The sequence below is a fragment of the Erpetoichthys calabaricus genome, chromosome 6, assembly GCF_900747795.2.
Source record: "Erpetoichthys calabaricus chromosome 6, fErpCal1.3, whole genome shotgun sequence".
Lineage (NCBI taxonomy): Eukaryota > Metazoa > Chordata > Cladistia > Polypteriformes > Polypteridae > Erpetoichthys > Erpetoichthys calabaricus.
In genome coordinates, this window is record NC_041399.2 from 29,259,781 (window position 1) to 29,272,554 (window position 12,774).

Consider the following 12,774-nt stretch of genomic DNA (forward strand, 5'->3'; position numbering starts at 1 on the left):
CTGACCCTCCTGTACGCGAGCAATTGACTCAAAGTTTATAAACAAAATCATTGAGCGATGTGCCACCAAAAAGACGCGCGCGTGTGTGTGTGTGTGTGCGTGTGAGTGTACGAACATACATAAAAGCTTACATTTACACAAAAAAGTCTTTTGTGTGTATACAAGCATGGGTATAATGTTACACACAAACACATACGTGTGTGCCGTTTTGCAAAATGCCAAAAAGACATGTGTGTTGATACCCACACCTTTATATGTGTCACATACAAACACACACTTGTGCGCCTTTTTGTGGATCTACACATCAAATCATTGTACCCAAGCGCTTTAACTGCAAGTGCACAGTCACCCAGGTAAACTAAAGCCACCTACAGTATAAATTACTTATGAAATTTTGCGACATATAACCAAAGCGGCTTAATTTGGTTCTGTAATATATGACCAAAATCTCTGTAACGTATAAATATGAAAGTACCTCCACAAATGAGAAGCAGATGTTTTACTACAATACGCTTTTTTCAAATAATATATGCAGAAGTATCAACAAACATATTATACAATTATGACTTTTAAATCAATGCAGATCATTTTGCTAAAAACAACAAACAGAGAAAAGGAAAAAGAAATAAACAAAGAAAGACGAGAAAATCCAGGCACTATCACCACTTAGTATTCACATTAAGCTTTGAATCACAGCCCCGAAAGCAAAAGCCAAAGCCAGATATGCGTACCTAAGACACGCGTTGGTCTTAAACAAGACAAAAAAAAATGTTTTTTAAATGAACAAATCCACAGTCCAAACAAGAACAAAACTGCAGCCAACAAACAAGACGCGTAGTATTCTTCCTTTCAGCTTGTGACAACAATGCAAGAAAAAAAAATAAAAATAATAATAATAATAGTAATCATTTAAAACGGTACATCCAGGCAAAAAACAGATGCATGTAAAATTGTATAATCCCGAAAATATCAAAAACAAAAGCTGAGCGAAAGTTAAATAAATTGTACCTCGTGGGATAAAAGAGCATCTCGTTTTCTTCTTTCTGTCTGTAGCTCCACTTAAAGCATATGGAAAATGTTTTCAAAATGCCTAGATTTGGCACATTGTCATTGCAAAGAGAGGAGCGTAGTGATGCTGTTATAGAAAATGGGAAATAAGTTCAGGATTGGGTGCTGCCTCCCTCAATGCGGACTTATCTAACTTTAATTTAATATTCCGCAATCACTCCATGATCGCATATAATTCACACCGTTTTTTTTTTTCCTATGGTACTAAATGCTTGATTATATCTGAAATATTTTACCTTTGCAGAGATTCTTTCCTCTCTTATATGAAGAAATCGGACAAGATCCTTATATTATAATTTATAATTGACTTGACAATTGAAAAATGTATGACTCCTTAATAAAAATGTGTAAATCTTTAAGTACATTAGATAAAAATCATTGCCAGCACAAAATCGAGATGCACAAATGGTTGTTTGTAAAACACTAAACCTTAATCGATGTATTGGGGCATTTCAATCGATTAGATAAACGAAAATCTATACGCAAGACATGAAGTCTATTTAACCATTACCTACTTTTTCCTTTTTTTTTCTTCTTCTCATCCCTTTTCTCCTTTTGGAATTGGAACCGAAACGAAAATGTTACCTTATTTTTAAGCAATGAAGTTTGAACAAAATATAAAATAATTCTCCTGTAAAAGAAAATGCTTACCTCGTCGATGACAACATTGAAATAACTAGATATTGGATCTTTGGATGAGTGTTACAAGGGATATAGAGGGGCTGACAGATCTTTTTTTTTTTAATTATTACTAATATTGTTTAATACATTATACTGCAATATCAAGCTGGATACTTTATCCCGGTTTTGTTATACTTTTATTTTTGAAATGACTTATCTAACGCATATGAAGGCTGCACACACATATGCGCACACTTAGGTTGCCGTGTACACACACACACACATCTGGGTTCGTTCCTCGTAAGGGATACTTGTCAAATGCGCGAAGGTGTCGTTGTGTAGCAGCTCAGTGTTGTTAAGTTTTGCCTCCGCTGGGGGAGCTTGTGTAAGGGAAGTCATGATAGCTGGGGGTATTTTGTTTATTTGGTTTAAAAAAAAATCAATGAAAGTAGCTGTGAAGCAGTCGGTGATGCGTATATTTGGGAGTGGGTCCGCGTGCGAGTACATCCAGAGCTCGCTACTAAAGTGTCCTCACAGTCCGCCCTTCTCGCTCCTGGTCACTATGCCTCCCTCCCACCCTGACACCCACTCTTCTCTCCCTCCTTCCTTCCTTCCTTCCCTCCCTCCCTACCTCCTTCTTCGGCTCCCCTCCCACTTTTGCCCCTTTTGGAAACGCCGCGTGCATTTATTTTCATTGTTGATCCTTCCGTGATTGACTACTGCTTTCGAAGGCTTCTATTCATTTCAAATCATACGATTCGTTGTCTCTTGTTTCTAAATGAGAAACTGATTGTTCGTAGCTGATTTTTGTTGTTGTTTTGTTGCAGAGCACCTGCATTTGTTTATTGATTACATGCATTTTAAGAAAGACCTAATTAAAATGTTGCATTTTATAAGTTTTAATACCACACTGAGAGTAAGACTTGGTTGTTCTGATTTCTTTGTCCACACACACGCACGGGCGCACACACACATACCCATTTTAGTTTGTGAACGTTAACATGTTGTTAATCCACCCGTGTTTTTAATATTTAAATAAAACTCGTTCAACGCATATTATCCATTGATTAACTGTTTTTTTCCGAAAGACGCAAAACATATGAGTCATTAAAATATGAGCGACAGGCAACACTTTTAGCGTATTAGCATGGCAAACTTTCCCATACCTCTTCAACCTTTTAGTGGTCAGTGTACACTTCATTTATTTAATTAATCGAGAGTGTGCCCGACCCCCCAAACACAAACACACGCACTCCACTCACACACACCGTTTGCTCTGGTGGATCTTTTGTAAACGCCTCTTGTTCTCACTCTCTTTTTTGCTGGCGCCTTCTGGAAGACCTCAGTGGTCCCCATCGTGCTTCCTACCCAACTTTTTTTTTTTTTTTTTTTTTTACAATTGGGCAAGGATGTCAAATCCATGGCAACCCGAGGAAAGCATCAAATCGTATCAACCCCTACTAGAAAGAGTCACCGCCGACCTCTCGGATGCGGAGCGCCCGATGCAGGATCTGAAAACGCTCTTATCCCGAGTCAAGTCAAAGTGTTAACAGTGCTCAAGTTTGAAGAAAGTAACGCCGCGGTTTTTTTTTTTTCGGGAGTGTCACCTATAACAAAGTGAGGGGTTTCCAAGAGGGCATTACAGTGTGCAAAAATGCGCACGGTGGCCAAGCGTTTTAACTAACGCGAGCAAGGCGATTCCGAGGCGTTGCAGTTCCTCTCTCAAAGATGACTGACGCGAGCTTAAGGAAAATAGCAAAATAAAAATGTAATAATCCTTTTTAAATTTATTAAGTAGCAAAGTCATTTAAATACATGTTTAGTCAGTTATGTGTAAAACAACGCAACTTAATTGTGTGAATAAATTGTCAATAACATAAACGCACCATATTAAATCTTTGAAAAAAAACTCATTAAAAAAGTGTTTTCTTCATTTACCTACCGCCACGTTTGGTCTCGCTTAACTCGCTGGTTGCGCCGCGTCACCTGATATTTAGTGATTTATGCACCTTCTGTATCTATTTTATAAATGCAAACAGAAATCATTTCCAGCTGTGAAAAAAGGCAATTTTAAGAAATGCCCTTCCGAGAACGCACGGTCACAGACAGAAATCTGAGTGCAAAATTCAATAATACAAAACGTACGGATGATCAAGATGTCTTCCAAATAGATTGCGCTTTTCGTGTTTAAAAAGCACTTGCGCCAAATACTTAAAAAGCATTCGCGGCTGTCATTTGTCAGCACTGTGAAGAGATTGCCTTTCGGACTTAAGTGTGCCTTTGGACTTTGGGTTTCCTCTTTGTTTGCATCATTAGCATACTGAATTTTGGTTGACCGTCTGCGGGATGAGAAGTCATTTTCAGGGTGCGCGCTGGTGTGCGTTAATACTGAAATTCTTTTAACCGACTGGGAACTTGCATGTCGCAGTCTAGATGACCCTTCCTTTCAGTTAATGACACTCACCGCATCTTCTTGTCATTGTTTTCGGAATACCAAAAGAACCCTGTAACAAATTTTTAAATAATTTGTCCGTTAACTTTACCTGAAAAATTACAAAGTAAATGGATGTTTTGTCTTGTTACAAACACATGCTAGCGATATATTGTAGTTGGTAACGTTTGTTTTAATGCATTTTATTGGAATAAAGTAGTAAGTGGAATATCTGTTTTTGTGTCTGTAATAAAGTATTCCATTCTTACACCTACTGAACTAAAAAAGGTCCGTACTACATATACAATTATAGATATAAACACTGCTGAAAAAACAGCATCTATCTATCTAAAGGTATACTTTAATTTATGATAATTATTAAATATGCATAAACTAAATCCTTTATGTATATCATATTTTTAGTAGTGAAAATTTTATCAAAATATACAATTAGGCAATATGTATATAAAATCAACATAAACATAACACATGAATAATTAAACAAATCTTTTAACACAAATTCATAATACTACCTATCTATCTACCTTATATAGTGCCTTATCAATTCGTTGTGTAGAGTCCCTAACAAGGACATTGCTTTAGTAAATCAATATTTGTTACCTGTTTACTTTATTGAAATGCTGATCAGTGATTAGGCACCGATAATCACATTTTTTACAGATAATTTAATTTTTGTTTATAGAGAGATGACAAAAAGGGACTTTCTATGATGATGAAACAAATTCCTGCTGCATCTATTGTAAGAGATTTTACTAACTAGATAGACAGATACTGCAGAATGTGTTAATAATTAATTGAAAATATTTGATCATAGTTTTCTTATAGCTTTTATCTGTATTTATGCAAACATTGCTGTCACTTTAAATTATTAGCGTATTGTGAGATAAAATTTATTTTAGTAATTTGTTTTGTGACTTTTAGTTCATGTATATTTAAAAAATTATGTAGTCATTGATAGATAGATAGATAGATAGATAGATAGATAGATAGATAGATAGATAGATAGATAGATAGATAGATAGATAGATATGAAATATTAAAATCTTTTTTCATAAGAATGAAAAACTTAAATTCCACAATAGTTTAAATTACATAGCAGTAAAATATATATGCAGAATTGAAAATAAGTTGTAAACAAATTGTAGGCTGCTTTGTAAAGACCATTTCAGGCCTTCTAGGCAGAGTTTGATATTTGAAACCCAGAGGGAAGATTGTTTAAAAGCAATTTTCTGCATCTCAGAGGTGTTATGTAGATGTATTGTCTGTACAGTTTGACATGTAGACCATTTTTTTCTATTTTATAGGCTGCCAAGGTATGTATTTTGTTTTGAAAGAGAAATACTATCCATTTGTTTAAAAAATTAATAAGAATGTATTTGGTAAATAAACATATCTGAAATAACCACACAATACACATGTGCTTGTCTGTATAAATATACACACACTCACACATATATATATATATGTATGCATGCTATATATATATATATATATATATATATATATATATATATATATATATATACCTGTATATATATATATATATTTGGTATATCTCATTTTGTGTAATCAACAAGCTGAAAATAGTTTTGTCACAGCAAACCAGAAAATCTCATGCTCTTTCCACCTTTCCAGTTTGAAAATACACCCAAGGGCCAAATTGCTGAGAACACCCCGTCAGTGCTTTTTTCCCCCCTGAAATCCGTTTGCAGATATTTCAGCTGTGTTTCCAGTGCCAGGAAAAGCGGTCAGTCTAAAAAAAAAATCTCAAAAACTCACACAACCTTCGAAATGGATAGAAGGAAAGGGTCTAAAATGAGGGTGCTGTACGACTGAAGCCAGGATATTTTCTTATGTGTGAGGTGAGTCCAATATTTACATTAGCCTTTCTCTAAAGATACTATTTTCAGGTAAATGCATTGTTTTATTTGCTAATGCTATGTTATCTTTTCATATCTCCTATTTATTTTTTTAAACATCTCATATTTCTTTGTGTACATTTTAAAAAGAAGCAAAATAATTAGTGTTATTAATTCAAATGTTTGAAATATCACATCTTCATATATCACGTTTGCATGTAAATTGATGGAAAATGGCTTGTCAATGTCTGATTTAACAGCTCTACAAGTCAAGGGATTTCTTCACTGTTTTGCACTTTCTTATTTGAAGGATTTTATATATAAATGACTTGATGTTTCAAGTAAATAAGATACTCTATATGCTATCTGTCAGGAACAGAGCTGTGATATAGGGCAGCAGGACCACTAGCTACTATACTATAAACCTCTCATTAAAGAAAGGGCACGTGTCATACTGAGATAACAGATGCACAATATCACTTGCAGTTTCAGACCTGGTAAGATTGTTTCATGCATTACATATTAATACAGAATTTCAGTAAATACAACACAGCTGAACACACAACTCTAATTTTTGATCAGATGATGTGACACAGCATGTTTAATGTGAAACCATTTCTTATACATGCATTGTACATGTTAATGTCTGATTGTTTTTTTAATGTGTACAATGATTAAACTTCAGGCAGTATCACATTTTATATCAGTTTTTCTAAACATGCAACATAAGATTTTCTTTATAAAATTCTTCTAAATATCTTTTAATTTTTATTAAGTATAAAAATGAGGTAGTCTTACAGCTAGGCAGTTTCTGGATAACAGTAGAATTTCTGTCAGCATGTAAGAGAAGTGCAAAGCACCATCTAGAAATGTTGTTTTTCACGTGTTTATTACATTCATTAATGTATGGAAGCATTTACAGAAAACTGAACACTAGAAAGTGAGAGAGCTTCATATTTAAATATTGTACAATGACAGTAATACTAATGCACACATACACATATATATTTATAAATTTAGGTATATTTTATATATATATATATATATATATATATATATATATATATATATATATATATATATATATATATATAAATAATTTATACACATATATATACATATATGTATATATATATATATAAATATATATATCTATATATACACACATATATATACATATACACATATACATACATATACACATATATATACATATACATACATACATACATATATACATATATATATATATATATATATATATATATATATATATATATATATATATATATATATGTAATAATAAATAGTGAATTATCTGTCTTTCTGTCTCAAGTGGACGTTCTTCATTACCACAGGTGTGCAGGAGTATCTCGGTGTGTATATTTATACTGACAATGTACTTTAGCCCCTTTCTTTACTTCACATAAAATGGATTATGCAATTTTGCATGTCTTACTTCCACACATTATCATTAGCAATATGATATATTTTGAATGTGCATTTGTATTTTATCTGTGCATGTAAATGGATGCAGTTGAAATTACAAGATGAGGTTTTTGCAATTGATATTTTTGGTATTTCCTTTGAGGTAGACCTAATGGGACACACTTCCACATTTCATGTCTCAAATTTTTACCTGACTTCATGCACCTCGTCTCTCAGATAAGAATCTCTTATCTGAGTAAACAAATTTAACAATTAGCATGGCCAAAGATACACCTGTATCAGAGCTCTGACGTCGTATCACCTCAGTGTTTTTTGAACTTTAGGGGGGTATTACACCGAGTTTAATAGGAAGACAGTTAATAACCTTTTTTTTTTATCCTTACGCACTATCAATCATGGCTGTCACCAGTCTGCTGAATCAAAGCAAAAGTGTTCTTCACAGATGACTGATTAGAAACGCAAAATCGCAAGATCCATCTTCATGGTCACTTTTATTATAGTCATTTTTAAACTGACAGCAACCTGCTCTGTTTCAGCACACTGGGCAGCGCATATATTGTCATTCATGGGAGCTCAACAAGAGGAGATGCTACAGGATTTATCCAAAATAAATAAGTCTGATGTCTAAAGGTATATTTGGGTAAGCATTTTTCCACTAGAAGCAATAATGTGCAGACAAACATTAAAAAAAAAAAGAAATAAAAAGATGTATTATTATTCTAGCAGGAGTTTAAAATTACATTTTTCAATTCCCCTAAATATTATAATTATATATTAATGTTCTGGCAGGCATTTACAGAATACTTACATTTTATGATTTGCTGTAATTTTGCATTTATCGTAAGTGGGCTAGCCATGTTCATTACATTTATCATCACATTTATTTTTGCGATAAAACATGAAATACACTACTGGAAAAAATATATACATTTTCATCAAATAAACCAACCATCTAACTATCTATTTAAATCAACCCTAACTGTAAAATGACATAAATGTGCAAACTAACATGACTTTGTTGCTCTTTTGCTCAGCTGGCCACAAAGGTTTATATCCCGATATATTTTTAAATGTGCCCTATGTCGTGAAATAAGGGAATTCATCAAGGAACATTCAAGGTAAAACAAATAACACAATTTTACACAGCTTGCCCAAAACTGCAGTGGGCACCACAATGTGTGATCTGGTCGGAGCACTTCACTGATCTGTTTTACTACTCAAACAGGCAACACTTTGCATCATATAATCAACATCTATTCATCCTAAATAGTAGCGGCTCTGCTTTCCATATCAAATGCATAGCTTTTAAGGTACTTTTCGATGTCTTTCTCTGAGAACATTGATATGCTAATGCTAATTGACATCAGACTAAAAAATCAGCTGAGGTTACCTGTATCTAACATTGAATTTATATGCATTAGACAAAAAGCTGGGTCATACAAAACAAGCAAACACTGCAATCCCCAGATGTCAGGAAAGGCAGTTGAAGCAAACACTTGTGACTGTGGTCCACATATATCAGAGTGAAATGCTTTGAGAAATATGAATGTAGACATTTAAACGCTTAGAAGTTGTTCCTTTATTTAAGCTTAAGGACGTTCACAATTTAAATGAAAGGTATGAAGTGGCTACAAGTACATCCTTACACTCAGATGTACACACATACACAACCCTTTGGAGACACACGCATGCACGTATTGGTCTTTATAGTGTAAGGCGTTCAACATCTAAGCATTTTTTGAAAACACGCACAAAATATTTTTTGCCATCTTTACATTTACAACAGCAGACTTTTCAACAAGCGCAGTGTTTGCTGACATTTCGCCTATTAGCAAATACCCTTTGAATATGCAAAAAAGTAGTAAAACATATGTAGACAGAGTTTTAAATATGTAAAATATGAAACTAATTCTCCTATCCAGTATCTAAAGCTATTTTAATCTATAAACCAGCTGTATTCACCATAAATGAATGCACATGAATGTCTGTCAGTATATGGGAACCTGGATAAGCTGATGGTTTTGATTAGTTGCTTAACATTAAAAGCATACATATTTGAGGAAGTCACTGGAAAAGTTCAAATTCTTTTTTTTTCTTTTTCTTTTTGGCATCAAGCACACGAGAGAAAGGTTTTTTTCTCTCTTTTATTTTTTTGGAAGGGAGCCATTTCAATACAGACAGTCTATTTTTATTTTATTTTTGTTTTTTAAGTAGGCTTTTAGTTAACTCCTAGATTTTGAATGTATCGTCTTAAACTTATTACTGACTAATAGAACGTACTCTTCTATTTTGTTTTCAATGCTGAGCTGCTGTGTCCATGAACTACCCATAAATTCCCTGAGGACTAATGGTCCTGGGTTCTGCAATCTGTTACCATCTTCACTAGTTGAGGAAGCATGTATAAATCCAAAAGAACCACCCAACATCGCTGGCTGAGAGGCAAACCAAGACAAACAACATCTCACACCTAAATCGGCAAAGCCTTTTTTTATCCCACTGGCATTAAAAGTAAGATGCACACACACACTACAGACACACAAAAGCGAAAAAGCAAAGAAAAAAAAAATCAGGCACAGAAATAAATGGCCTTAGCATCCTTCTTCACCAAACAAACAGCAGCAGTGGATTTAGAGTACAAACAGATGAGGAATTCCCACACCACACCTGCCTTTGTGCTCTTTCTTAACACTGCTAGTCCTGTCCTTTACTGCTCAGGCTTCGCCCTCTAGTCTCTGTAGATTGTTCTCCGTAGACGTGCTTTGGCAACGTGGGCCTTGTGAGCTCTTCAGGTTGGCTGTGTTGCTGGAAGATGTACGGGAAGGCCGGCAGCAGTCAACTTTCAGCAAGTCTCTGATACCTGGGGTTCATATCCTCAGCTCCCTTCAGTGGTCTTTAAAAGTGAAAAGGGTAGGAAGCATAAGTCATGTAAAATGCATAAGCTCTATTTAAAAATAATTTAATTCTTCCACTGGGCCGTTCATCTGCGGCAATCAAAATCAGCATAAAGCCAGTTTGTTGTAAATTTAGCCTTTGTTGTTCAGTTACCTTAACCTAACTTTGTACTTTAAATGAAAATTAAATGAATGCTATTAATGTGAATTAAATTAATGCTATGAATGTGAACGAAAAAAAAACTATATATGTATGTATGTATATATTTATATAATCTTTTTTTAAATGTCTATCTGTACTATAAAATGATAGATAGATAGATAGATAGATAGATAGATAGATAGATAGATAGATAGATAGATAGATAGATAGATAGATAGATAGATAGATAGATAGATAGATCATGGCATATTACCTCTTTATATATTTTACTTTAGACAAAAACAGAGAGATTTCTGGTACAGTACCATCTCAATGTGTTTCAAGCTTGTAATAGGCACATTATATTTCAGTTGCTTATCCACCAATTTTTAAACCTACTTAATACATTTCAAGGTCTCTAGTGACCAAAGCCTATCCCAGCATTGTCAGGTGTGTAGTGCAGGTCAGCGTGGCTGACAACTCCAAGACTAGACTGCACATTTTCCCCATGTCTGTGTGAGGCTTTTTCTTGGTATTTCCAGTTTTCATACTACATCCAAAAGACATGTACGTTAGGTGGATTGGAAACTATAAATTTGCCAATGACACCCAGTTTTATGGAGACAGCCTGTAGTTCCCTATGGTGCTCAGCTGAAATAAGCAGGTTCTGGAAATAGATTTATATCTGTACATGCACTGTAATTATATAATAAAAATATACATTTTTATTACAGTTTCTTTAAAAAATATAATTCCCACTATACAGTATATACATGTATGCAATAACATTACTGCCTTACATTGAAGTGAGTGAGTGATTGCAAAATTTCAATCTACACAATGTTTCCTTTTCTTGGTGTTTAAAATCTTTTGCAGCTCTCTGGATTTGGTTGATCAGTCCACAGTCATAGGTAAATATTCAGAAGGGGATCAAGCTTGTGGCAGGCACAGCCCAAAAGTATTGCACTGTATTTAAAAGTGTTTGCTGTCACCATGCATGCATGTATGTGTATGTGAGCGCACCCAAATTGTAATAAAACCTGCATGGTTGATGAGCACGGTCATGTGTGATAATGATTAGGCCTGGATGTCTTTTTTATATTCATGATGGCCACGAGAGGACTATGATTCATTTTCACCACAAGAAAGCCACCTTAGTGCTCTTGTTTACTCGTTACAGCACACCAAAAACAGGCCAACGATGCATTTTGCAGTCGCACACACTGCTGAGTGACTTTGGTAAGGACTGAGTTATGGTGTGTGTTAGATTAGGTGGTCAGCTTAACATAGCACAGCAAGTTCAGGTTTATTGTCTTGTGTATATACGACAATAAAATTTTTGCATGCATATTTGTCCTGTTCCAGCATCAGTAAAACACACAACAGACAATGAACAAATAACACAATTAAAAATGCAAGATGATATGGGATAAGAATGGTAAGAATCATGACTCAGGTATATGCATATGACTGAAAGATAAAACTCTCAAGGAATATAGTGGCACAACTCTTAACAGTTCTGAAATTTTTACAATAGCGGCGGAGAGAGAAAGAAGTCACCATATAGGATGGCTGAAGTCTTTAATAATACCAATGCCTTTGTATGTGTTTCCTGAACAGAAGGGAGTTATGTGCCAGCAATATTCTATACCAGCATCACCATGTTGTTGCATGCTGTTGAATGTTACAATTGAATGTTGCTTGGGATGTTGGATATTAAAAGCTCTTACACTCATTAGGAATCACCTGGAAGACCTATAGGTTCAACATCACAAGTAAACCGTGGATCATACAACAGGCACGACAATACCTATATCAGCTATTCTACATTCTACAGAGATTGGAAAACTCCTTTGGTTTTATATATTGTCTCAGACCAAGAGCCAACAGCTTTCAGAAGTTCTGACTATTTACTACAAGTATAAATCTGCTCTTGATTGCTTGCAATTGCTGATCATATCTCCGCTGTTATTGGCTCATCTATACCAAAAAGTCTTGTTTTTTTCTTTTGGGTCTGATATCTACTGGATGTCTACTGGATTCACAGCATTGCCTACAATAGTTAGTTGAAGCTAGTCTGAGACATTCTGACTTCAAAGTTATACAATATTGAACAAATCCTGTGACCAAGTTAAGATCTTCCATGACAGCTTTGTCTAGAATGTTTCTCAAAGCAGGAAAATTCGAAACAACACCTTGCTGCCATGTCCCTGGATTACTTACATGACCTTTTGCTAGGTAGTCATGTCTCTGGAAATATCCCTTGCCAAAAAGGTATGGAATATTCTGAGA

At 34.5% G+C, this 12,774-nt stretch overlaps 1 long non-coding RNA gene across 1 annotated transcript in view; it reads left to right on the forward strand.

Moving 5' to 3' along the window:
* Positions 1-5,881: 5,881 nt before the first annotated feature.
* LOC127528452 (uncharacterized) overlaps positions 5,882-12,774 on the forward strand; it is a 55,725-nt gene continuing 48,832 nt past the window's right edge. Inside the window, exon 1 of the long non-coding RNA XR_007935348.1 lies at positions 5,882-6,003. This is a non-coding gene — a long non-coding RNA (uncharacterized LOC127528452). The remainder of the gene's footprint in view (positions 6,004-12,774) is intronic.